The following is a 25,091-nucleotide window of genomic DNA, read 5'->3' as shown; positions in this document are numbered from 1 at the left end:
GCTTCTCTTCCTTTAATTGCACACATATTCTCTTTCCTTAATACATAAATACAATCTGCTCAATCCATGGAGTGTTACTTGTATGCATATGATTTCAGGGCTGAACACTTCGAATTGAATAACCAAGGGGGGGGGCTCTTCCTGGGGAAAATTATTCATCCCATTCTCAGTATTCCTTGGTTGTCTATAGTTCTTTGTCTTGGGCTGGGGCCCTGTGAAATTTTCTCCTTCCATGTCTATTGGTGGTGTTCTTGTTCAGGTCTTGTTTAGGTAAACAACGTTGTTGAGACTCATGGTATAGATTTCTTGACATTTCTAGGAAACACAACCTCACTTCCTGTTTTTCTGACTCTTGTAATCTTTCTGCCCTGTTTCCACCATGTTCCTTGAGCAGGAATTGGGCCGTAGGTGCGTCAATTGGACCTGGACACTATATGATCACCGTTCTCTGCATTTTGATTGGTTGTGGTTTTCTGTAATAGTCTTTGTCTGTTACATAGAGAAGTTTCCTTGATGATGGGTAAGGACGGCATTTATCTGTATGTGTAAAGATTACTATTTAGAATGCAGTTAGGAATTATGCCGATTTAGCAAAATGGTGGTTGTAGGTTCTACAGGATCCATGACCTTACTAGTCATGGGTAGTTGGCTAGGTTTCTGGCACCAAGCATGATTTTCTTCTTGTGGAGCAGGCCTTAAGCCCAGTTAGAGAGTTGTTGGTTACTGCTAAGATATGTGTATCACTACTGTACCCTTAGGGTTGTGGCACCATGCTAGATGATTGTAATTCTTCTATCTTTATTTTTTGAGACAAAGTCTCTCATTGAACCTGGAGCTTGCCATTTTGGCTTGTTATTGTCTTAATTTTGTTTCCTGTTGCTGTGGTAAAATACCCTGACAAAAGCACCTTACTGAAGAAAGGTGTATTTGGTTCACAATCTCAGGGTCTAGTTTGTAGTAGGTACTATTCTATTGTTGTGATGAAGCACCATGACCAAGGCAACTTAAGGAAGAGAGTTTATTTTGGCTTACGGTTCCAGAGGGTGAGTCCACGATGGCAGAGCGGAGGCAGCTAGCCCAGACATGATGGTTGGAGCAGAATGCTGAAAGCTTGCATCCTTCACTCTAAGCATGAAGCAGAGAAAGCAAACTAGAAATGACCTGAGTCTTTAAACTCTCAAAGCTCACCTCCAGTGACATACTCACTTCCAACAAGGCCTAAGGCTCCCCAAACAGCACTACAAATGAGGGTTGAGTGTTCAAATCAGTGGGCCTCTGGAAGAAATTCTCATTCAGCTGCTGCACAGGTCTTCACTGTGGAGGAGTCGAGGCAGCAGGGACTTGAAGCCGCTCATCGTACTGCGTCTACAGTTACGGGCAGAGAACAGTAAAGTCACGCATGCTGCTGATGAGCGTGCTGTCTCCACTCTTGTCCAGTCCAGAATGCCTACCTAGGACAGGGGGCCACCCACGTCATTGTGTTTTCTCCCTCAGTTATCTAGTCAAGAAACTCTTAGAGACATCCCAGAGGCTTGCTTCCCTGCTGATTGTAGAACGTGCCAACTTGACAATTAAAGCTGGTCATTGCAACTCTAACAGTGTCCAGTGAGTTCTGGGAGCCCCATCCCTGCCCCACACCCCAAGGCTAGAGCTACAGGGGTGTGCCATACGCCTGGCTTTTTCCGTTGTTGCTGGGAATTTGAACTGAGTTCCTTTTGCCAAAGGCATTTTGCTCACTGAGCCATCTCCACAGGCCAAATATTCATTTGCTTGAAACTTTTTTTTTTTTTTTTTTAATGTGCATTGGTATTTTGCCTGCATGTATGTCTGTGTGAGGGTTTCGGGTCCTCTGGAACTTTAGTTACAGTCAGTTGTGAGCTGCCATGTGGGTGCTGGGAATTGAACCCAGGTCCTTTGGAAGAGCAGTCAGTGCTCTTAACCTCTGAGTCATCTCTCCAGCCCTTGCTTGAAACTTTTACCAGCCTACTTCTCATTAGGAACATGTATTTGTAGGGCTGTGTCGGTATAAGCTTGAAAGGGCTGTGAGGACAAAAAAAAAAAAATAAAGGACTGGCCACTTTTGGGTAATCTGTCCTAGTCTAGAGTGTTTCTTCTTTTTCTTTTCTCTCCCTCTCTTGTCTCTTTCTCTCAAATTTTACAATGCTATTTGAGTCTATTGATATGGAGGGATATTGAAATACAAATACTGAGTCTAATCCAGAAAGCTGTTCTTTAAAACAACACAGAACTTTACGGCTTGGAATCTATTCCCCATACAGTGCTAGCAGACCCAGCCTAAGCAACCTGTGCATTAGACCAAGTCAGCAAAGTGAGAAAGAGGTCTGTTAATTTCAACTTCAATAGAAATGACCTGAGAATAGTTTGTATTGGGTAAAAAGAAAAAACAAGTTTGCTGTGGAGCCAATGTTTAGTTCAACTTCTGAATCATTTAGCAGATATTTATTAAGCAACTATTCTGATGTAGAAATACCATTGGACTAAAAGAATTAACGAGCAAGTCATGAACACGGTTGATGTAAGGTACAGTGTTCTGCAGGTGTTTCAGCAAAGTAGGCAGCAAGAGCTCTGAAGGAAAACTCCTCCATTTGTGGTCAGTTGTAGCGCTTGAGAGGAGGGGACAGAAGAAGGAAGAGTTCAAGGATGTCACTAGACAGTGAGCGTGAGACCGGCCTGGGCAACCGGCTTTGTAGTGTTGCAGCGTCTAGGTGTATGAACGATTGCATGAATGATGATCCAGGCATCTGTTAGGCCCTCTGCAGAAGGTTGTGGGAGCATGAGAAGGGAAGTGACGAAGTTGTAATCTCACAGGAGATTCACTAAGTGAGAATGGTTAATGAAAGGAGGGAGGCAAAGCCTGACATGTCCTCAGCTGGTGAGTAAGGAGGAGGTTGCGTGCGATAAGGTAGGCCAAAGTCAAGATGGAAAAATATGGATTGGAATTTCTTCAGTAGGTACTGGTAAACAAGTGGGTTTTTTAAAATTATTTTTATTTTATTATTTTATGTGTATGAGTATTTTGCTTGTGTGTATGTCCGGATCCCCTGGAACTGGAATTAAGAGACAGTTATGAGCTGCCATGTGGGTACTGAGAATTGAACCTGGATCCTCCAGAAGAGCAGCCACTGCTCTTAACCACTGACCCATCTCTCCAGCCCTAACAAGTGTCTTTTGTTGTTGTTTTGTTAGTTGGGTTTTAATTTGAAGATCAAACTCAGGGCCTCGCATTCTGGGCAATGATTCAACCACTAAGTTATGTCTATAGCTCGCTTAAGGTTGTTTTTTTTCTTTTTCTTTTATTTGTTTTGTTTGCTTTTGAAACAGGATCTCACTGCATAGGTCTAGAACTACTTACTGTGTACACCAGGCTGGCCTGGAACTTACAAAGATGTGCTCCCACTGCTGGGATCAAAGTATACATCACTATACCTGGCACCTCTTCTGTTTGTAGTAGGAATCAATTTATAGATTGTAGAATTTATGGGAAATTCCTTAAATATGCATTCTTCTTGAATTGAGAAATCAGATATTGATAGAAATTTGAAAGTTGTAGGCATATGTGTTAGAAATGAGCATGGGTTGATATATATAGATTATAGTAGAATCTTCTTTACTCCTTTCGGGTCATGTCTAATCAGCATAGGTTAACCTATCATACTCAGATTGCATGATGACTCATCATGCTGTGTGGTTGGCTACACTACTCAATCCACACCACTACCAGTGACTGATCTGTTCTTTTTTGTTGTTGCTGTTGTTTTCTAATCAATTTAATTTGTCTTCAAGAAATGTCATATAAATAGACTCATACTGTATATAGTCTTTTAATACTGGTTTCTTTTGGTGCAATGCTTTTGAGCATCATCTAAGTTGTGTTTAATGATCATTCCTTTTTTGTTGCTGAAGCTGGATTTTGTAATTGTTTTATCCTTCTTTTTTTGTTAAGTATTTAGGAACATGTGTCTCATGGCTCTGTCATAAGGGATCAAAGGGAATTATTTTGTGAAATAGGGATGGTCTCCGCTGCCTTTAGAGAAGTTAAAACAGAGGTTTAGAGTTTAAGTAGACCTAGATTGAACAACTAGTTAATAGTAGAGATGGGACTCACACTGTGCTCATCTGCCCTGAAGTCGATGCCCTTAACCATTAGGCTACTGGGCAAGCAGTTGTTTCTTAAGTTCTTTGTGTTGTGTAATAAGAAGAGTTAATTTTCTCTGTGTGTGTGCATATGCTCTTGGGTGTGGAGGCCAGAGAAGTCAGGTGTTCTCTGTCCCTTTCCCCCTTAGTCCCCTGAGGCAAGGTTTCTCATGTGTTTTAGGCTAGACTGGCTGGTTCTCCTATCTCTTCCTTGTGGGCTGGGGCCATACGTGTGAGGCCCAGTCTCTTTTATGTTTGTGCTAGGGATCTGAACCACGTCCTCAGGCTTACACCGTAAGTCCTCTTACCTACCAAGCCATCTTCCCTCAAGGTATAGCCGAAGAAGATGTGACCTTTCTTACTGCTACCCTGCCATTCTTTGTAAGGTACTAAATAAACCTGTTTTCTTTCTTAAAAAGAAAAGAAGACGGCCTAAGATTTCCCCGATTTTTCTTTTTATCAAAGAACAAAGATAACAGTTGAAGGCACTTATTTGTATGTTTTTTGCTGGTTTTTGGTCTTAAGGACCCAAGGCTTCTGGGATTGAGGCCTAAATAAAAAAGTCAGTGAAATAAATCGTAATTGTGAATTAACATAAAATGTATCTATACGAGAATTAAGGTCATGATACCACTTTTCTCTCTAAACAGAATTTAAAAAGATATTTATTTACTCATGCATTTTATATATCTTAGTGCTCTGTATTCATGCATACCAGAAGAAGGAATCCGATCCTATTACGGTTGTGAGCCACCATGTGGTTGCTGGGAATTGAACTCAGGACCTCTGGAAGAGCAGTCAAATGCTCTTAACCACTAAGCCATCTTTCTAGCCACCCCTCATCTTTGTTTTACACACAAATAATAAATACCAAACAAAAGAAGCAATAGTTGAAATTAGACTGACTTAAAACAGAGGTCTGACTTCTCTTAAATTTAATTATGCCTTATATTATGACAAAGGTAGTTAGTTGTTTTGCTTTTTATTTTTTAAAACATAGAATTTTGCCAGGCATGGTACAAACTCCTAAAATCCTAGTACTCTGATACACTTGGCTATAAAAGTTCAAGGCTAGCCTGGGCTACATAATGAGTTAGAAGCCACATAGTGAGACGCTAATGTAAAAAGAAACAGAAAAACAATTTAAAAAGAAATAAAGCAAGGTTGGATGTGAAAATGTCTCTTTTTAAACTTGAGCTAAAAGCCTGTTTTTGGTTAAATATTCTGTCATAAGATAAAGACTGCTTCTAGACGAATAGTGTAGTTTTTATTTTAATGCTGTTTTGTTTTGCAGTGCTGAGGGTTGAACGCAGGCCCTTACACATGCCCAACAAGTTCTGTACCACTAAGCTAAGAACACAAATTAAACAAAACCAAAACCAAAACAGCAAACATTTCTAGAGGCTGGAGAGGTTGCTCAGTGCTTCAGAGCATTTTCTGCTCTTACGGAGGACCTGAGTTTGGGTTCCAGTACTCATGTGACATAACTGGCTGTAACTCTGGTTCCAGGAGAAACAACACCCTCTTCTGACCTCTGTGGATACCAGGTACACGTGTGGTACACGTACAGACAAAACACTCAGGCATGTAAAAATAAAACAAATGTAAAAAATTAAAAAAAATATTTATTAGTAAAGGAAGTATAATTGGCATAATTGCATTTTTGAAGATTTTATAAAATTCACATTACTGACCAGTAATAGCTTCCTGCCAGTTATCAAAAAACTTAGTGAAGGAAGGACTGGGGAAACGGCTCAGTAGTTAAAAGTACTTGCTGTGCATCATGAGGACCCAAGTTCAAATCTCCTGTGCACACGCACATGCACACATAATAAATGTTAAAAACAACTTCAAAAGAAGAGTATAGAGATGCATATTTATGCTGCTCACACATGTGTCACAGGATCTGGGTGACAATCAGGGCAACTTGTAGAGTTGTTTTTTCCTCATACCCTTTGGGACCCAGGGACTGAATGCAGCTCATGAGGCTTGGTGGGAGCCTTGACCTACTGAGTCATCTTGCAGGTCCTGAGACTTTTTTACGCATGTCCTTAATATGATTTTTGTTCTCATTCTGCAAATACCAGTCTGAGAATTTAGAAAGGGTATAGAATCAAATGTCAGAACTGAAATGAATCTCAAAATTCACCAGATCTCCATGCTATTCCAGTATTTAACAAAAAGAGAAAATGGGGCTGGGATTGAGCTCATTAGTAGAGTATTCCTTTAGCTTGTACAAGAACCTAGGTTCAATCCATGGTACTGCAAAAAAATCGAAAGAAAACAAAGGGCCTGGGGAAATGGCTCACTTGGAAAAGTGTAAGTAAGAGTTTGTGTTTGGATCCCCAGAACTCACATGTAAAGCTGGGCATGGTGTCATGTGTTTGTAATTCCAGTCTTCAAAGGAAGTTGCGGGGGAAGGAGACACATCTCTGAAGCTCACTGGCCAACCAGGCTAGCTGAATTGATTATCTTCAGGTTTAGTGGGAGACTCTCTCAAACAATGGAGATGGAGGGCCCAGAGGAATGAATTGGCAGGTAAAGGCTCATGCCTTCAAGCTGGAGGCTTTCAGTTTGAACACCCCCCACCCCCACCCCCCACCCCCAGCCCCCACCCCCGCACTGGAAGAAGAGAACTGACTTCTACAAGTTGTCCTCTGACCTCCACGTGTGCATTGTGGGACCTGAGTATCCACACACAAATACATACATATGAAAAGGGAAGGAAAGGTTAATAGCGCTTGTGAGGTTGAGGCAGGAGGATAGCAAATCGGAGGCTTGCCTTGCTATACAGAGAGTTCCAATCCAACCTTGACTGTAAGACAGATACTGCCTCAAAAATAAATAATTCTTCAAATCCTCTAGTAGTATGAAGTAAATTGTCTACAAATATATATAGTTGTATAAGATACATAGTAAAATACCTATCTTCAAAAAGCATGCCATTTATTAATGCAGAAGCTTTGTATAAAATTACTGCAAGCACAGTGGGGTGTTTTGGGCAGTAGAAAAATTGTTTTGTTAAACAGTAGCCCCTTTGACTCCCTTCTCCCCAACTCTTTAAGTAGAAAAACCTTCCATGGTTATAATCATAACAAAATAACTATCTTTTAAAAAAGTAATTAATTGTATTTTTTGTGTACAAATGTTTTGCTTGCATGTGTGTAAGTATTCCTGGTGCCTACAGAGGTTAGAAGAGGGTGCTGGATGCCTTGGAACTAGAGTTTGGGTAGTTGTGAGTCACCGTGTGGGTGCGGGGAATCAAATCTGGGTCCTCTGTAAGAGCTGCAAATGCTTTTACCTGCTGAGCCATCTTTCCAACCCCCCAAATTTATCTTTAATTTCACCTCTCATTCTTCTGAAATTTCTCTAATTAGGCTATTTGATTTTAGAACTTTGTTGTGTGACTTTCCCTGGGTACTTTGTTTCTGCTTATCCTAGCTAGAAAGGACAAATACAGAACAAAGGAACAGTGTCACCCAAGTTTGGCTCGGTGAACCAGTGAGTTTATTGGGGTTACAGGATCATGGGTGAGTCTGCAGGAGCTGAATCACTGAGAACACACCGCCCTACCAGGATGAGTCAGGACCCCTAGGCAGCCACACCATGAAAGGGTCTCCTCCTTCCCAGCGGTTTACACACACTGACTTCAGGTAGTTAGCGGGACTCAGGGACTTCTAATTTTTACGAGCTTCTTGTGCTTTGTGAGATTCTTAGGAGTTTTATGAGCTCCCTTTTTCTCAAGGAGGAAATATTTCAATCAGGAGAAAACACTTATAAAATAGCACACATAAAACATTTCTTTAAAAAACATTTATTTTATTTTATATGTGTATGAGTTTTTGCCTGCAGGTGTGTGCGTGTCCCATGTGCATACATTTCCTGGAGCTGGAGTTACAAATGGTTATGAGCTGCTGTGTCAGTGCGGGGAAATGAACCTGGGTCCTCTTAAGAGGAGCAAGTGCTCTTAGTCACTGAGAACTTAATCACTCCACCCCTCTCAATTTTTTCAAAATTAATAGTTGTTATTTATCTTCAGATCTCGTCTTACTTGGTCTGTGATCAGCATTTGGTACTCACTCAGCTCTTTCTTTTTGGGACACTTTTATTTGGACTCCATGCCAACAGCATAGGTCTTGTGTCGTGTGTCCCTCCTCCCCCTTCCTTCTCAACCTCCCTCGTAAGCTCTTTATTATTTCCTCCATCTCTAAATGATGGGGTGTCCCAAGAGTATCATTATATTATCTGTAGCTTTATGTCATGCACGTGTTCTTGGAATATATGCTAATGATCCTCAAATGTATTACTTTTCTGATATTCTATAACTTAAATTATAATAGAAAATTAACAATACTTCAATACTGATATAAAGTCAGTACATCTTATGTTATATGATGAAGAACTAAGAGGAAAGATACTTTCGTGTGTGTGTGTGTGTGTGTGTGTGTGTGTGTGTGTGTGTCTGTGTTATAGAAAGGTATTCTTAACAGAATAGGGAGTTTCTGTAACTGGTCATGTCCTAGTCTAGTAGCTGGCATTAATAACTACTCTCTGCTGCTTGTTCTGTATTCTTTTGGTCTTCTACAAGTACCCCAGCTTGTTGTGACATTCGGCTGGACAGTTGATGTATCTCAAGCTGGATAGTGATACTTTGCCAACTAAAGTAAACTTTGTGGTTCATTTTATGGGTAGGTGTTTGATAAATCAGTAGTTCCTTTTCAGGTTTGAGGTGCGTTAATTTGTTCAAGCAGTGAAACTACATCTGAATGGCATCCGCAGTTGGAATCACCTCTTGGTTAAGTTTACAACAATGATTATTGTTTCCCAAGATCCTTTTCAGGTAGGCCCTAAAGAATCCCTTATTGGGGGCTGGAGAGATGGCTCAGAGGTTAAGAGCACTGACTGCTCTTCCAGAGGTCCTGAGTTCAATTCCCAGCACCCACATGTTGACTCACAACCATCTGTAATGAGATCTGGCACCCTCTCCTGTATACATAATAAATAAATCTTAAAAAAAAAAAAAAAAGAATCCCTTATCAACAGTGGTCTGTTTTGGTTACTGTATATAACAAGGGACTAGAAAGTGTCTGACCCAAACTGAGTGCTCAGTGAACATTTTTAAATGGTGAATGAGTGCCTACCATCAGTGATTAACTTTGAGTCTGTGACACTGAGAAAGCAATTTCTATGTATAGCCCCTCCTTTTTAAAATTAAGACAGCGTCTCTGGACCCTTGCTGGCCTGGAACTAACTCACTGTGTACTCAGTTGGCATTGCGTTCGGCAATCCTGCCTTTGCCTTCACTGTGTTGGGGTTACAGATAGGCACCACCATGCCTGGCATCCTTTCCTTATTTTAAAAATGGATCAGTGAGGTTTTATTAAAACAGCAGCCTTAAATGTATTTTCCTGAAGGCTCTTGTAAGAATCTCAGCGCTAAATAGAATTGAAAAGCCACTGGACTTGATAGAGGATCTCTAAGATGCTCAGGTGTATGATGGTAAGTGTTTTCAATAATTGGAAGTAGGTCTGCTGAGAGGATTCTTCATGCAGAGGAGACATTTGGACTGAGAGTCGGTGGATGTTTAGTAGATGGACTGGGTGGTAGGACTGAGGCGGTCAGTCCCAGGAAACACAGAAGGAGGCGAACAAACAGGAGCAGGAAGAACGTCCACAATCCCAGAAGGTCTCAGTAAGTCTGGACTGTGTGTGTGTGCATGTGGACTTACATGCTTAGTGCATGTTTGATATGTAGGTGTGGGAGAAAAAGTGAGGGAAATACGTGGGCAGAGAGATGGAGTGGGGAATTGTGGCTGGAAAAAGAAACATTGAACTCAGCTGTCAAAAGCTTTGAATACCATGATAAACAGTGTGGCTTTTTTTTTTTTTTTTTTAATAGATGGGGTAATTGGGTCACCGTGTCTAAGTACTTGCCATAAACAATTGGAGGAAGGGAGGGTTTATTTTGGCCTATGATTTGAGAAGATTCAGTTGATGGTTGCTTGGCTCCGTGGGCCTGGACAAAACAGGATAGCAGGAGTGGGCTGGAGGCTGGCCTTGACTTCTTGGCAACAGGAAGCCGAGAAAAGGGGAATATAGGAAGGAGCCAGCTGAAATATGGCCTCAAGGACAGGTAGTGACCTACTTCCTACAGCTAGGCTCCACCCACTCTTACCTTTTACTAATATCATAAAATTGTGAATACATAAAGAGAGAGCTCCATTGATTCTATCAGAATCCTTGGGCTCTGTTTCTGGACCGCCGTGGTATTTCACTAATCCTTGAGGTATTTCACGCTAATCAAATTGATAGTCAACATTAGTCATTGCCTAAAGCTTTCTGTTAGCTAATCTATAACTTGAAATTCTCCTGCCTCAGCCTCCAGGATTGGGATTACAGCTGAGCACTGGGTAGCCTGGCCTTTTGTTTTGCTTCTTGCGCTCAGAGTTGTTCCTTCCCTCCCCCATCCCCTCCTCCTTCCCCTTCATGAACCGAGGTCATTATCATTGGTGGAGTTGTTTTTCAGCAAGACTGTAGTTGGTGGTAGAGAAAGGACAGCTAGGGTGTGTGCGTACATATTTTTGCCTGCCGTGGTGCTAGGCATTCGAACCAGGGTCTCACTGAGGCATGCCAGGAAAGCAGCCTTCTATTGAGCTATATCCATAATCCTTTTAAGTGAAATTACCGTTTGAGATAGAGCTCACTGTTAGATAAGAGTGATCTCAGCGGTCAGAAACAGGAGGACCGCGTGTTCTACATAGGGAGTGAGTTCCCAGACATGGTGAGTTCTTGTCTCAAAAAGAGCTGAGGGGCTAGCGAGCAGGCTCGGTGGTTAAGAACATTCACTGCTATTGCAGAGGACCTAGGGTCGAGTCCCAGCACCCACCTGGTACCTAACAACCATCTGTAACTACAGATCCAGGGGATCCCATGTCCTCTTCTGACCATCTCGGGCACCAGGCACACACATGGTATGTAGACATACATGTAGGCAAACTGCTCATGCCCATAAAATAATAAAATACATCTTTTAGAAAAGAGCTGAGGCAGGAGGAAAGCCATGGGTTTGAAATTAGCCTGGGTTACATACATAGTGAGTTCCATAGCGAGTTCTAAGTTTGCTTGCTAAAGTGTAATCCTGACTCAAAAACTGAGCTCTGTCTGTAAGAGTTAATTACTGTATCATATGATACATGGATGTTTAACTTCTTAGGAAACCGCCAGTGTCTTCTAAAGTAGGGATATCATTTTCCCTACCTACCGACAATGTATAAAGTAGTAGTTGCAGGTTTAGGCAGTTCTTAGTTGGTCAAATGCTTGCTGTGCAGACTCCGTGAAGACCTGCATCGTATTGCCAGTACAGGGTCTAAATAGCTTTAGCTGGTCTTAAGCGTGCTGGCTAGCTGAGTCGGGATTTTAGGCACGCATTACTGTGCCTGATTTTCACTATTTTGGAAACATACTAATCCTAACCTCAGGATAGTATATTATAATGTATCTATGGGACACGTGTGCACAACTTAATTGACCTCCCAAGATGGCTGTGGTGTCAGACCTGAGTGTGTGTGCACATCATGAACCCCATGTTTCACACATGCTTGGTATGTGGTTTGCTGTCCTAGAGTTAGCCCTAAGGATTTTTTTTCCAGTGTTGTGGATTGGACATTGTATATATTTGGCAGGCATTCTACCACTGAGCCATACCCTCAATCCTGTGTTGTTGTTTTAAAGACAGTGTTTTGTGGGTGGGCCTGGCGGCACACGCCTTTAATCCCAGCACTCAGGAGGCAGAGCCAGGAGGATCTCTGTGAGTTCGAAGCCAGCCTGGTCTACAGAGCAAATTCCAGGATGAGCTTCAAAACTTTTCAAGAAATCCTGTCTTGAAAAACCAAAAAAAAAAAAAAAAAAAAAAAAAAAAAAAAAAAAAAAAAAAAAAAAAAAAAAAAGGAAAGGAAAGGAAGGGCTTTGCTATGTAGCTAAGGCCGTTCTTGAACTTGCTGGGCTTGATTCAGCCTTGCATTGCCCCGCCTCAGACAAAGTAGCTAGAGTTACAGGCGTGTGGTACTGAACTCTGTTCCAAGCACTTTCTATGTTCCTGTGTGTGCTCACCTGCGTGTGTAGGGCAAAAGTCAACACAGGATGTTGTTCCTCAGGAGCCACCCATCTTGTTTCTGAGGCAGGGTAGATTAGGCTAGACTAGCTGGCCAGCGCACTGCAGAGGTCCTCCTATCTCCCCTGCTCTGCTAGGCATTGAACTCCAGGCCATTATTCATGCTAGGCAAGCACCTAACTATGGAGCTACAGCCCACCCAAGGCCCAGGTTTTCACTTGGGTGATGGGCACCAAACTCAAGTTCTCATGCTTGTGAGGCGAGCACCTTACTGCCAAAGTCCTCTCCCCAGACCCCATTCCAGGTTGTATTTTTTTGTTTTTTTGTAAAATTTTCTGTCATTAAAAAAAATTAATGTTGCTATTTGTTTATTTTCATATCATCCTTTTACTTTTTATAATTTTTATTTCTAATTATCTTTTAAAAATCAAATTGGGTTTACACGGTTATTGCCCAAAATGTTTCAGCTGTGGAAATGAGTTGGGGGCTTTCCAGTGAACAGTGGACTTCCAGAGAACCTTGTTCCTGGGTATATGGCTTCTGAATATTCATTCTGAATTAAGTGAGCTAATAGGACATTTGGAAGTCAAAAGTGATTTATTCTTTTTCATAATTAAAAAATAATTTATTGCCGGGCGGTGGTGGCGCACGCCTTTAATCCCAGCACTCGGGAGGCAGAGGCAGGTGGACCTCTGTGAGTTGGAGGCCAGCCTGGTCTCCAGAGCGAGTTCCAGGAAAGGCACAAAGCTACACAGAGAAACCCTGTCTCGGAAAACCAAAAAAAAAAAAAAAAAAATTATTAAGCCCTAGAGAATACTTTAGGAAAAAAGAACTCTTCAGTGAAATAATAGGCCACCTTGATTAACTAATTTGTTTGAATAAATTAAATATATAAATTAAAATATGCTCACCAAGGGGCCAGGGTGAATGGTGTGGTGACGTTGTGGTGGCTTGAGTACCAGATGGTGTTCTGGAGGACATTGCTGTAGCCGTTCGCTCGTTGGATTGGCCGGTGTAGAGTGCAGTGTTGGAGAAGGGGCCTGGTACTTAGAATGCAGAAAGTTTTGTTCCACGGGTAACGCTGTGGCTCTCTCTTGGAAATGAACTATGATTTCCTTGGTAACTTTAAAAAAGTATTTTTATCAGTCTTTCAGTTCTACTTACAATCCTGTGCTGGACTTTCTAACATGAATTTTTAAGTTATTTTAGCCACATTAATTGACACTTATTTCTCCACTGAACTTTGGATTTTCTAGTGAATTTTATCTGTTTAGAGAAGCTATAAGTCTGCATCTGGTACTACAGTCTGCTAGCTTTTCCAGATTACATAGCCATATATCCCGTCCTAGGAGAGTTAATGAGTAGCTAGGCTAGACGCACCTTTTCAATTGCTAGGGTAAGAGACCGAGTTCCTTCTCTCTTTTCATCCTCTCACGTAACTCCTTTTATAGTAGCTGTATTGATTTGGTGGTTAATTTTACTTTCTTGCAGCTTGCCATTCTGCTTTATAGTATTAATTTTAAAATACGGCAGTTAACATGTGGCGTTCACACGGGTAGATTCTGCTCCTTGGCTCTGGTCTCTCTCCGGTCGGTCGGTCGCATGCCTCTTCCCCGTTTTTTACCTGTGCATTTGCGTGTTTGACCTAGCAGAATAATTGGGTCCACAGCAACATGGGCGTGCCGCCCTTAGAAACACTTAGTTTCGTGTGTGTGAGTCATAAGCTGAAGCAGACACCACTTCCCCAATCTCCAGGAGCCATTTTAGCAGCACAGAACTTGCCGGATTGCTTTTCAGTCTCAAGCCCAGAGGACGAAACCTGAAGAAAAAGTTTAAAGGTAGCTTGTGATTTTTGTTGTTTGCTTCTGGCTGTTTTGGGGCTCATAAACGGAGGCGGTTCTTACCTGTGGCAGAACGTGGCTGAATGTATTCTTTAACTCTGATAAAATATGTGTAGTGAGTCATATGCCTGATTACACTTCACAACTACAGGCAACAAAGCATTCAGAGGCTGAAAAGTCCTCGCTCTTCCCCTCCAGCATTTTCTGTTTTTATGTGCTTGGTTGGCATTTTCCCTCCTCTAACTTCAGATAAAGAAACTCCCCCCTCCCTCCCCTAAAGTACACTAGATCAAGTTTTAATTAAAACAAATCGAATTGTCTTTGTCGGACCAGCTGAGAAGTGACTCTTCAGTAAACTGTATTGCTCATGAGCTTCAGATGTTGAAAAAAAAATCCAGGAACCGTGGCTTTATTACGGTTTTTAATTAAGTATGAAAGCTTGGGTCAATTTAGTCCTAAGTGTTGCTCACCGACCATTCTACGCCTTGTTTTCTTTTTTTTTAAGTTAATGAATTACACTAAATATTTCATTTTGAAAACCAAAGAGAGGTGTAAAAGCCAAGCAGAGGCACTCTAAAGTGAGCAGACATTTCGGTGGCAGAAGTGTGTTTTCAGTGCTGAGGAAGACAGTCGGGACTGATTCATTCAGCGTTCGAGAGGAGCAGCCTTATGTTCACATGAACTTGCTTTGGGTAGCAACTTCAGAAGTGAAACCGTAGCTGAAGGAATTGGGTACTGTTTCAGTTTTGTGTAGAGAACAGGAGAGTGAGGTGAGGCCTTCCTCTTACTACTGTTTTTTAATTTTTTTTTAATTAAAAAAATTAAAAACCTTGTGTTATCAGGAGGTGGCTGAGTCTTTTCCTGAATTATTTGTCATTACTAACACTTATATTTGGCTGTACAGCAATATTTTACTTCTGAAACATTCATGAAACGATCATTTGGGTAAAAGTAAAATTTGAGCATGTAATGATTAGGAAGAATTTTTGGAAATCAAATTCACTGTCATTTATTAGTGGCCCAGATAGTTTCTAGCTAGTGGGCTGAGGATCGATGGGCTCTAGCTTTCCGAGTAGATTTGAAAGGGAAGGCAAGAGGGGTATTACTTACTTCTTAATCTTGGTGTTAGCGATCTCAGTGTTGTCGTCTTGTAAGAAAGGCCGACATTTCGGGCCTTCTCCATCATCTTTGTTTGCATAGTGCAGGTTTGGTTGGCCTTTGACTAAGCAAAGGCTGTATTTGCTTCAAGTCTGGCCTGGAAAACAAAACAAAACAAAACAAAACAAATCTAATGACACCTTCTGACTTTTTTCTTTTTCTTTTTAAGGCTAGTGATCCATAAGAGAACAATCAAGGGGCAAATAAGCAAACTAAGAACATATTTGCTAAATAGAAAAATTTGATTTCTTAAAATTGAGAAGTTGCTACATTTAAAATAGACATTGGTCATGTATATCAGTTTCTTTTCATGTTTGTTTTGAGATAGGGTCTTGCTATATGCTGCTGGTCTTGAACTCTGTTTGGCCTCAGCTTTCAAGTGCTGGGATTACAGGCATGTGCTACCGTGCTTGGCTGTCCCTTTCTTACTGTGATTAAAAGGTAGGCCTTGCGGAGAAGGCAGAAAGGGAGGTGTGGGGAGGGGGCCGGGAGACTGACTTGATAGTTATCCTGCTGCACTCTCTTTATAAGGTTGACGGGAAGTGCAAATTGAATCTTGAGATTAGAATTGTTGACTGAAGATTGTTCAGCTGCCTCATTTATGGCTCAAATACGTGCTGACACTGGTTCCAAGCTTTGAACTCACTGTGTAGTAGGGAGGGGAATAAACTTGAACTCTGACCCTACCTCCTAAATGCTGGAATGACATGGGCCACAGTGCTGTATTTTTTTTTTTTTTTTTTTTTTTTTTTTTTTTTTTTGAGCCAGGTGTGGTAATGCATGGTGAGTTCCAGAACAGTCAGGACTACATAGAGTTTTTTTGTTGTTGTTGTTGTTTTGTTTTGTTTTTTTAATTTTTCACTTTGTGTTTTCTTTGGATATATCATCCTATCTTCTGTAAGCTACAAACTTTCACGATAGCAAGATAGCTTTACATGATGCATCATCTATATGCTAGATGCTTAGTTATAAACTAATCATTGTATTTATGCAAAGCTGTATGGTACAGTTTGAAAAATCTAAATGTAACTAAAAGTAGTTATTTTCTAGGTTGAGAAACCACATGGTCCGGTATAGTCAAAATGTAACTTTGTATAGTAAACTATAAAAGGAGGGTTTTTTGTTGTTGTTGATGTTTGGTTTTTTGAGACAAGAGTTTCTCTGTGTAACAGCCTTGGCTGTCCTGGAACTCACTTTGTAGATCAGGCTGGCCTCTACTCTGAGGCTGGCCTGACTCTACCCCTTGAGTGCTGGGATTAAAGGTGTGTGCCACCACTGCCTGGTATAACTTTTATGATAATTCTTTTATAGTTTTACTCCTTTGAACTTTGTGTAAATAGAATCACATTTTTCTCTAGTGATTTGCTTATTTCATTCAACTCAATGAAGTTACTTTTTCTTCGGCTTACCTTTGCCTTCTCTTTCTGTACCAGTGTATTTAGTCTTTCCTGTTGACGACATTAAAGTACTTCTAGTTTGAAAATATTCTTTACTGCCCTTCCAAGAGTTCAAGAGTTCTTGAATTAACCTTTTTTATTGAGATGTGAAGACTTCGCAAAGACTAAAGGAATAGATAATTAAAAAAAATAATAGCTTTTATTTGTTCATCAAGAGCATTAGGTGAAATTGCCTTTAAAAAAACGTCAGTGCTGGGATTGAATTTAAGAGCCCTGGCTGCTCTTCCAGAGTCCCTGGGTTTGATTCCCAGCACCCACTAGCAGCTCACCACCATTTGTAACTCCAGTTCTAAGAGATCTGACTCCTTCTGGGTTCCGCTGGCACCAGGCAGACTTGTGGCGCGCGGACATACACACAGGTGAAGCACTCGTGTACTTAAAACAACAAAACTCCTACAGAGCCGTCAACTCTCACAAGCTAGCTGGTGAACACGCGGGTGGGATGGTGTGGCCACGCAGCCTTGCCTCACTCTGAGGCCTGGCAAGCCCTGGCCGCCTCTCCTCTGGCAGCAGCAACACCGCACATGCCCGTCAACACCGCACATGCCCGTCAACACCGCACATGCCCGTCAACACCGCACATGCCCGTCAACACCGCACATGCCCGTCAACACCGCACATGCCCGTCAACACCGCACATGCCCGTCAACACCCCCGCACATGCCCGTCAACACCCCCACATGCCCGTCAACACCGCACATGCCCGTCAACACCGCACATGCCCGTCAACACCGCACATGCCGATCAACACCGCACATGCCCGTCAACACCGCACATGCACGTCAACACCGCACATGCCCGTCAACACCGCACATGCCGTCAACACCGCACATGCCGTCAACACCCGCACATGCCCGTCAACACCGCACATGCCCGTCAACACCGCACATGCCCGTCAACACCGCACATGCCGTCAACACCGCACATCCGTCAACACCGCACATGCCGGTCAACACCACATGCCGATCAACACCGCACATGCCCGTCAACACCGCACATGCCGTCAACACCGCACATGCCCGTCAACACCGCACATGCCCGTCAACACCGCACATGCACGTCAACACCGCACATGCACGTCAACACCGCACATGCACGTCAACACCGCACATGCCCGTCAACACTGCACATGCCCGTCAACACCGCACATGCCGATCAACACCGCACATGCCTGTCAACACCGCACATGCCGAGGCAGTGAGAAGGCAGCTGTAACTGACACTCAGGTGGTACAGTGAGGCTTGATTTGACCTAGTGAAGTGCTGAGGAGGTTTCCAGGTTCCTGTGGATCTGAGAACTAACTACCTTTTCAGAATCACTCCAGTAGTGCAACGTTGGAAATGATCCAGTTGTTCAAAAATTAGGGGTTGGATAAGTAGATGATGGCATATCCACAAAAGTCACATGGCAGGAATTTAATTTTATTAAAGTTTATGCCAAATGTGACTTTACCATGGAGTATTTTTGTATTTTGGGGCACTTGATGAAGAAATCAGCATTCTCAAGGAAAGTGAAAGTGTCAGGCCTGAGTCTCTGTGTCTCTGCCTTGAGAAAAAAGGGAAGCTCGAAGGCAGAGGAAGCTGCTGCTGCTTTACCCGTCTGCCGGCTTTAATTTGAACAGAAAAGGAGTTAGCAGTGGTATTGGTCATTTTAATGTGCTTTATAGCAATAGGTGAAACGAACCTTTAAATAAACTCATAGTAGGTCAATTCTCAGTACATTTTAAGTTCTTGCTTTTAAAATACCTTTTCCTTTTTATAAAAAAGAAGTGTCTGATACCCTAGGACCTGGGGTTACTGGTGGTTGTAAGGCACCCAACACGGGTGCTGGAAGCTGAACTAGGTCTTCTGGAAGAGCAGCAAGTGCTCTCAACCTGAGTCATCTCCCCACAGCCACCCCTTGTATTGTTTGGCTCTTTCTTTTTTTCTTTTGAGACAGGATCTCCCTGTTTAGCTCAGGCTAGCCTTGAATTCTCCACCTCTGCTTCCCAGTCCTGAGATTACAGGCAAGCATCACCACACCTAGTTTACATTTCTTTATTGTGTTCTTAATTGGAAGAACTCTGTATAGTTTCAGACTGGAGAGGCCAGGGGTGCAGCTCTATGGTAGACTGCTTGCCTAGCATGCAGGTGGCCTGCTTCAGTCGGTAGCATCATAAGAAAAACAAAGTTTCAGTTTGAATTAAAGAAGTATTTTAGGAAGGTTTGAAAGAGACTATTACATTTAGACACTTAGTCTTTCTGTTAAAGCCTCCATAGGAAATTTTGTCTATATTCTGCAAAGTCAGAACACTATTTGTGAGAGGCATCTTTGAAGGTAAGTTACTTTGTACATCTGAAATATCTATTATAATGAAAGTCCAGTAACTATAAATTGGCTTAGTATGGTCTAATATGTTTTTAATCACCTAAGTCTAGGGAATGTTTGATGCTTAAAGATTCCTTATACATTGTGTTTATTTAAAATTTTTCTTAAGCTTGTTATAAAATGTTAGAAGAATATATATATATATATATATATGTATGTTACACACACATATATACACACATACATACATACACACAGATTTTATTATTTATTTGTATTGCTTGCGAATCAAACCTAGGGCCTTGCACATTCCAGGCAAGTCAGTCTACCGCTGAGCTATATCCTTAGCCTTTCTGTTCTCATTCTCTCTCCTGTCTCCCTCCCACACTTCTCAGCCTCACATAGGCTAAGTAAATGGTGTACCACTGAGCTATTCCTCCAGCCCAATATTCAGGTTCAAATTGGGGGTAGTCATTAGAATTAATTAATATTAAGGCACTAATGGCCATTGAAAAGAATGAGCTTTAGCCTTCCATTTGAAAATATTAGGTAAAAATGAAACTATATTCATACCAACCTATACGATTTTGTACTTTAGGAACATAGTGCCTTACTTAAACCGAAATAGTAAGTGTATGTTAAATTCTCGTAGGAAAAAAAGCCACAGGGTGCTCTCAATGGGCTTATGTGATATGAACAACGTCATTTTTAGAAAATGGCCTAGAATATAGCCCTTTTTAAAGTCTGATAAAATTATAGTTGAGGTAGATTATATTTATAGCTGGGTAAGAATTGACCAATATTAATAGGAGAGGTAGCTGCATTTGTCTACCCATGTTTATTTAGAACAGGAGGCATGAGTGATGAGTTTCTGATCATTCGTAAAGATTGTTAGTTTGGAAGGCGTGATGAACAACTGAGCACCTGTTTTTATTTCAGTTAATTGGTAGTTAGCTTAGAATAGCTCGAAGTAGCTGAATTTATTTACTGAGAATAGTTTTGCTTGGTATATGTCTAGTTGATGGAAGATACATAAATTTTAGAACCAAGTTTTGACTTGTCCCTTGGGAAAAGTGGAGGTAGTTTGTTGGGGGTTTGGGTCACAGATAATAATCTAAGTCTTACAAAAGGCATATAAAAATAACCAACAGTCTGGGTTTAGCTTAGTTGATAGAGTACCTGTCTGGAGGTGGACTACAGGATATGAAGTTCAAGGTCATCCTTCATTTGCATAGAGTCTGAAAACAGTCCGGATTTTATGAAAACCTACCATAGAACAAATAACCAAACCCCAATGGTTAAAGTGGCAAATTAATCAGTCCTGTGTTACTGTGTCATTTTAAGAGGTAGTCATGTTATATCTTGCTCACCATGTTAGATACCTCTGAGCTACAGGCTTATCTATTTTGTTTGTTTGTTTAAAAACAGAGGCTCACTATGTAGCCCTGGCTGACCTAGAATGCTTTACGAAGATCGGACTGGCCTCAAATTTAGAGAGATCCAACTGCCTCTGCCTCCCCTGTCTGTTTGGTATGTAGAGCTAGGATTAGGGAGGATAGCAGATGTCACTCATGAAGTAGACAAACTCTTGAGACAGGAAAATAGTTTGGAGGCATGCTTTGCTGTTTTATTCATCATGTGGTTTAAAACATTTTTTTTTCTACCCCATGGACCCAGGACCTTTTGCATGCTGGACAAGTACCTTACCATTTAGCAGTAGCTCCAGTCCTTTTTGTAATTTTTTTCTTTGAGACAGGGTCTTATTAAATTGCCTGGGTTTCCTCTTGCTCTGCAGCAGTCCTCCTTAGGCTCTGGAGTAGCTGGGGTCACAGGCCTGAGCCACTGAGCCTGGCCACAGACAGGGTTTTGATCTTTGGTATTCATCCCTAGGAATACGTCAAAGGGCTTGAACATGTTCTTTTGTGTGACTCTTAGATCTCTGAATCTTAGATCTCAACACCGAAACACTTTTATTGTCTCTTTGTCCTTTTTATGTTTCTGATGCACTTTACTATATTTTCACACAGGCAATTGAACTATTTATAAAGTAAGATGCAGCAGAGAAGGCAGGAAGTACTTGACGTTTGTATGCTGTATCTTGCTCTCTGCTTCCTGTCAGTTAAACCACGAAGAGAGGAACAGAGACACAGATGTACAATTGCTGCTTTAATTTCCCACTAGGGAGCCCAGTTAAGCATGAAACTTGTTTCATTAAACTTGTATACTTGTTGATTATAGGGGTATGTAGGCTTCTTTGTGTTACATGAAGTTTATGGATATATAGTGGCCACTGGACATTACATACAGGCTTGATAATAAAATACAAGTTTTACACATTTAAAAGATGTTCCTTTTGTGGTTTTGTTTTGTTTTCTGAGCTTCTCTATATGTACCCAGGCTGGCATTGAACTCATGATCCTCTTGACTTAGCCTTCTAAGTGTTAGGATTATAGGCATGTGCCACCACCCTAAGCTCAAGTATATCCTAATGTGAGTGTACGTGTGCATGTGCGTGCGTGCGTGTGTGCATGCGTGCATGCATTCCTTGGTGGCATTCCTTAGGAGCCAGAGGTATTGTTCCTAAGGAACTGTTCACTTTGTATATGCATGCACAGGAGTTCATATGTGTGCTCATGTGTCTGAAGTGTACATGTACATGTAGGGCGGAAGTCAACTTTGGTGTTATTCTTAGGAGCCATGCTTTTTACTTTTAGAGCTGGGAACTAAACCCAGGGCTTACATGTGCTAGGCAAATGGGCCACGACCCCTGCACTACAGAGTCATCATTTTTTGAGGCAGGACCTCTTATTGAGACTTGGGACTTATGAGTACATTTATTTATTTACTTTTATTTATTTAATTTTTTTGAGACAGTGGTTCTCTATTACATAGCTCTGGCTGTCCTGGAACTCTCTTTGTAGACCAGGCTGGCCTCAAACTCATAGAGATCCACTTGTCCCTGTAGAATAACGGTGTGCACCACTATGCCAAACCTTACCAAGTGTATGTAATTTCAAACAATGGAGGAAAATGTTTAAAGAAAAAAATGCACTTTTGTGATTTTATTGTAGCAGAGTAGATGGTTTGCATTTTCTTTTGTATGCCTTTTAACATTTTCTTGGTTTCCATTGTGTCATAAATGTGGAAAATCTATCCATACTCACAAAAATTGCAGAAGATAACCTAGGAGGTGAGATGATCTCATTTCCCCATGGAAAAGTTTGTCCTCTCCTAGGACTGCCCGCCTCTTTTTTAGTTTAGATGTCAGCATCGCCCTGGCTCCTTGTCTCCCACAGTCTGTGAGCTTGGGAAGATAAGATGGGAGTTGTCACTGATGAAGTAGCCCTCAGCCTTTGTCACCGAAGCACTTTAGGGCTTCCTAAAACTTTTAAAGTTTTCTTCATCTCACAAGTATTTATCTCCCCCAAACTGCCCAAGGACAAAGATCATGCCTTGGTTGCCTTTATTTTTGTATATCCAGTACTCAGATTTTACCTAAGTCTAGCATAGGTGCATATATCCACTTGACAGCTCTATTCTGGAATCAAATCAACAAGCCGATTAAGGAACTAGACTCTGTCCCCTCTACAACTTGCTTTACGGTTTATTTGTAAAAAAAATAATTAAAAGGAGCACTTCTTCCTTCTTCCTTTCTTTTCTTCTCCTCCTCCCCTTTTTCTGTGGGGCGGGGATCAAAGCCAGGGTTCTGTACATGCAAGATGAATGATCAGCGCCCTCCACTGAGCTGTGTCCTTAGAAGTGAAGCTTTCCTGGATGCTGGTGATAGCGGGCGGGATTAAGTATCGAAGAAAATGGATTCTGCCATGGATATCATCTTGCTTTATTGAATCTATTCAAAATACTTAATTCAACTTGACAACATATAGTCAGGCACAGATGCAGCTAGTCCCTATATTTCATTTTTACTGCTATCCACGTGAATGAAGGTTATTTTGGTGTTTAGTGGAACAGCCTGTACAAAGAATGTAATAGTCATGTTTTAGAAAATCTTGGCTGGGTGTAGTGGTGCACACCTTTAATCCCAGAACTCAGGAGGCAGAGAGGCAGGTGGCTCTCTGTGAATCTGAGGCCAACCCAGTCTACATAGTGAGTTCCAGACCAGCCAGGATTAAACATCGAGACCCTGTCTCAAAAAGAAAGGAAGGAAGGGAGAAAACCTTGTCATTTTCCATTTCCTTCTCATAACTTTAAAACAATTAATTAGTGTGTGAATTGTTTGGTGATAATGGGGATTAAAATGGGGCCTCACACATACTGAGCAAGTCCTATGCCAGAAAACCCAGCCCTCTTTTAAATGTTTTGTATTTTTAACCATTTTTACAGGTTTTGAGGCTGGGTCTCAGTGAGTTGCCTGCCAGGCTGGCCTGGACCTCGCTTTGTAGCTCAAGCTTCAGCTTTTGTCTTCTTGCCAGGCTTCTGAGTAGCTGGGGAACGGGCCAGCACCACCCGCTTAGCTTTTTGCTGCTGTTGAAGTTATTTGAGATACGGTCTAAGTATACTACTTAGGATGGCCTTCAACTTCCGGTGTAGCCTAGGCTGGGAGAGTAGGCATGCAGCGCCATAGAGACAGGAACTCAATATGTGCTCCACGTTGGCCTCGTAATCGTCTCCTCATGCCTCTGCCTTCCTGGGGCTGGAATTTCAGGTGTGTACTACCATCCCTCTGCTTGCCTTTGTTCTCGTAGACAGAGAACAAAACACAGTTCATCAGTGAAGCCAGTTTTTGTTTATTTACATTTTTTTTTTTTTTTGCCATAACCTAAGACTTGAAAAACGTTTGTTGAGAGTTTCTATGCCATCGACAAAGGGTTCCAGGAGAGTAGCTTACCCCAGGGACCCGAAGCGGACAGTTTTGACATCATCATCTGTGCAGTGCTGGTCACAGCTATTCTTGTTGTTTCTGAACAGCAGTCCCAGGTTAGTGGGACTTGCACCGGCTGTGAGAGCACAGGGACCCCGCTCTGTAGTTAGAGCCCCGTTTGAAAACCCCTGGATTGGCTGCAAGGATACATCACTGACCTGCTTTATTAACAATCAGATATTGCCTTCTGGGGTTCAGCTGTCTTCATCTTATTTCCTGAACTACACTGTAAACTTCCTAGACCAAGGGCAATGCATTACTTTTCTGTATTCTCCACAGTACTGCCCTTAGGTAAATTCAGTCAATATTCATGAATCGCTCACTCCTGAATCCATCATAGTAGAGGTGCCTCTGAACATAGATGTCTGAGGTCTTTTGATTAGCTCTAGATAGACATCAAAGGAGGGTAGCTAACCATTTCCTACTGGAGAAAACCTCAGCCTTTGTCACCAAAGCACTTTAGGGCTTCCTGAAAATTTTCTAATTACGGCCACTTTTCTCATAAGAATTTTTACATTGACCCCTGATTATATGCATATGTAAAATAGGTGTCCAAAGCAAACATTTACTGATACGGAATCATAAGGAATTATTTTGTAAGGTCCAGTGAGTAGAGATGCTTGCTGCGAAGCTTACCAACTTGAGTACATTCCACGGGATCCACATAATTAATGAAAGGGAGAACCAATTCCTGCAAAGCTGTTCACTGACACCCCAACCACACACAGGCTGTACACACTAAATGAATGTAAAAAATTAAATAGAACAGTTCTTTTGTGTGTGTGTGTGTATACATATATATACACACAATTTTATCATTTATTAAAGACAAACAAATTTACATGCCAATGAGGATTACCTGTTTATTTTTACATGAAATAATTAAATCTTGGCTGAATATTTGATACTGTAGGGCATAAAACACCTTTGACATTTTTCAGAGTTGATTGATATTTTGATTTTAATTTTATAATTAAGAAAGCAGAGAGTACTGCTTCATATAAATAAATTTACGTGGTACAAAAATGGCAGAAGCATGCTTAGGGCTATTTCCAATTGTTGGGAATTCTGTCTTAATCCTAAGATAAAATTTATTGAATTTTTTTAACATTTAAAATTTTTACTGGTGTGTGTGTGCATACACGTGCGTAAGTGTGTACCATGGCTTATGTGTAAAGGTCT

General features: G+C 41.4%; 1 protein-coding gene across 5 annotated transcripts in view; it reads left to right on the top strand.

Moving 5' to 3' along the window:
• The window catches only part of Elf1 (E74 like ETS transcription factor 1), a 96,630-nt gene that overhangs the window by 20,880 nt on the left and 50,659 nt on the right, over positions 1–25,091 (top strand). For 4 of the 5 annotated variants that reach the window (XM_028878803.2, XM_028878794.2, XM_028878786.2 and 1 more), the window contains exon 1: positions 14,010–14,102. The exons of the other annotated variant lie outside the window; for it this stretch is intronic. The gene's annotated coding sequence lies outside the window, so the exon portion shown is untranslated. Of the gene's footprint in view, positions 1–14,009; positions 14,103–25,091 lie in introns of those variants that run through there. 5 annotated transcript variants of the gene reach the window in all.

The sequence above is a fragment of the Peromyscus leucopus genome, chromosome 9, assembly GCF_004664715.2.
Source record: "Peromyscus leucopus breed LL Stock chromosome 9, UCI_PerLeu_2.1, whole genome shotgun sequence".
In the NCBI taxonomy this organism is placed as follows: domain Eukaryota; kingdom Metazoa; phylum Chordata; class Mammalia; order Rodentia; family Cricetidae; genus Peromyscus; species Peromyscus leucopus.
Note: the sequence above shows the minus strand (reverse complement) of the source record. Positions and strands in the feature narration are given on the sequence as shown.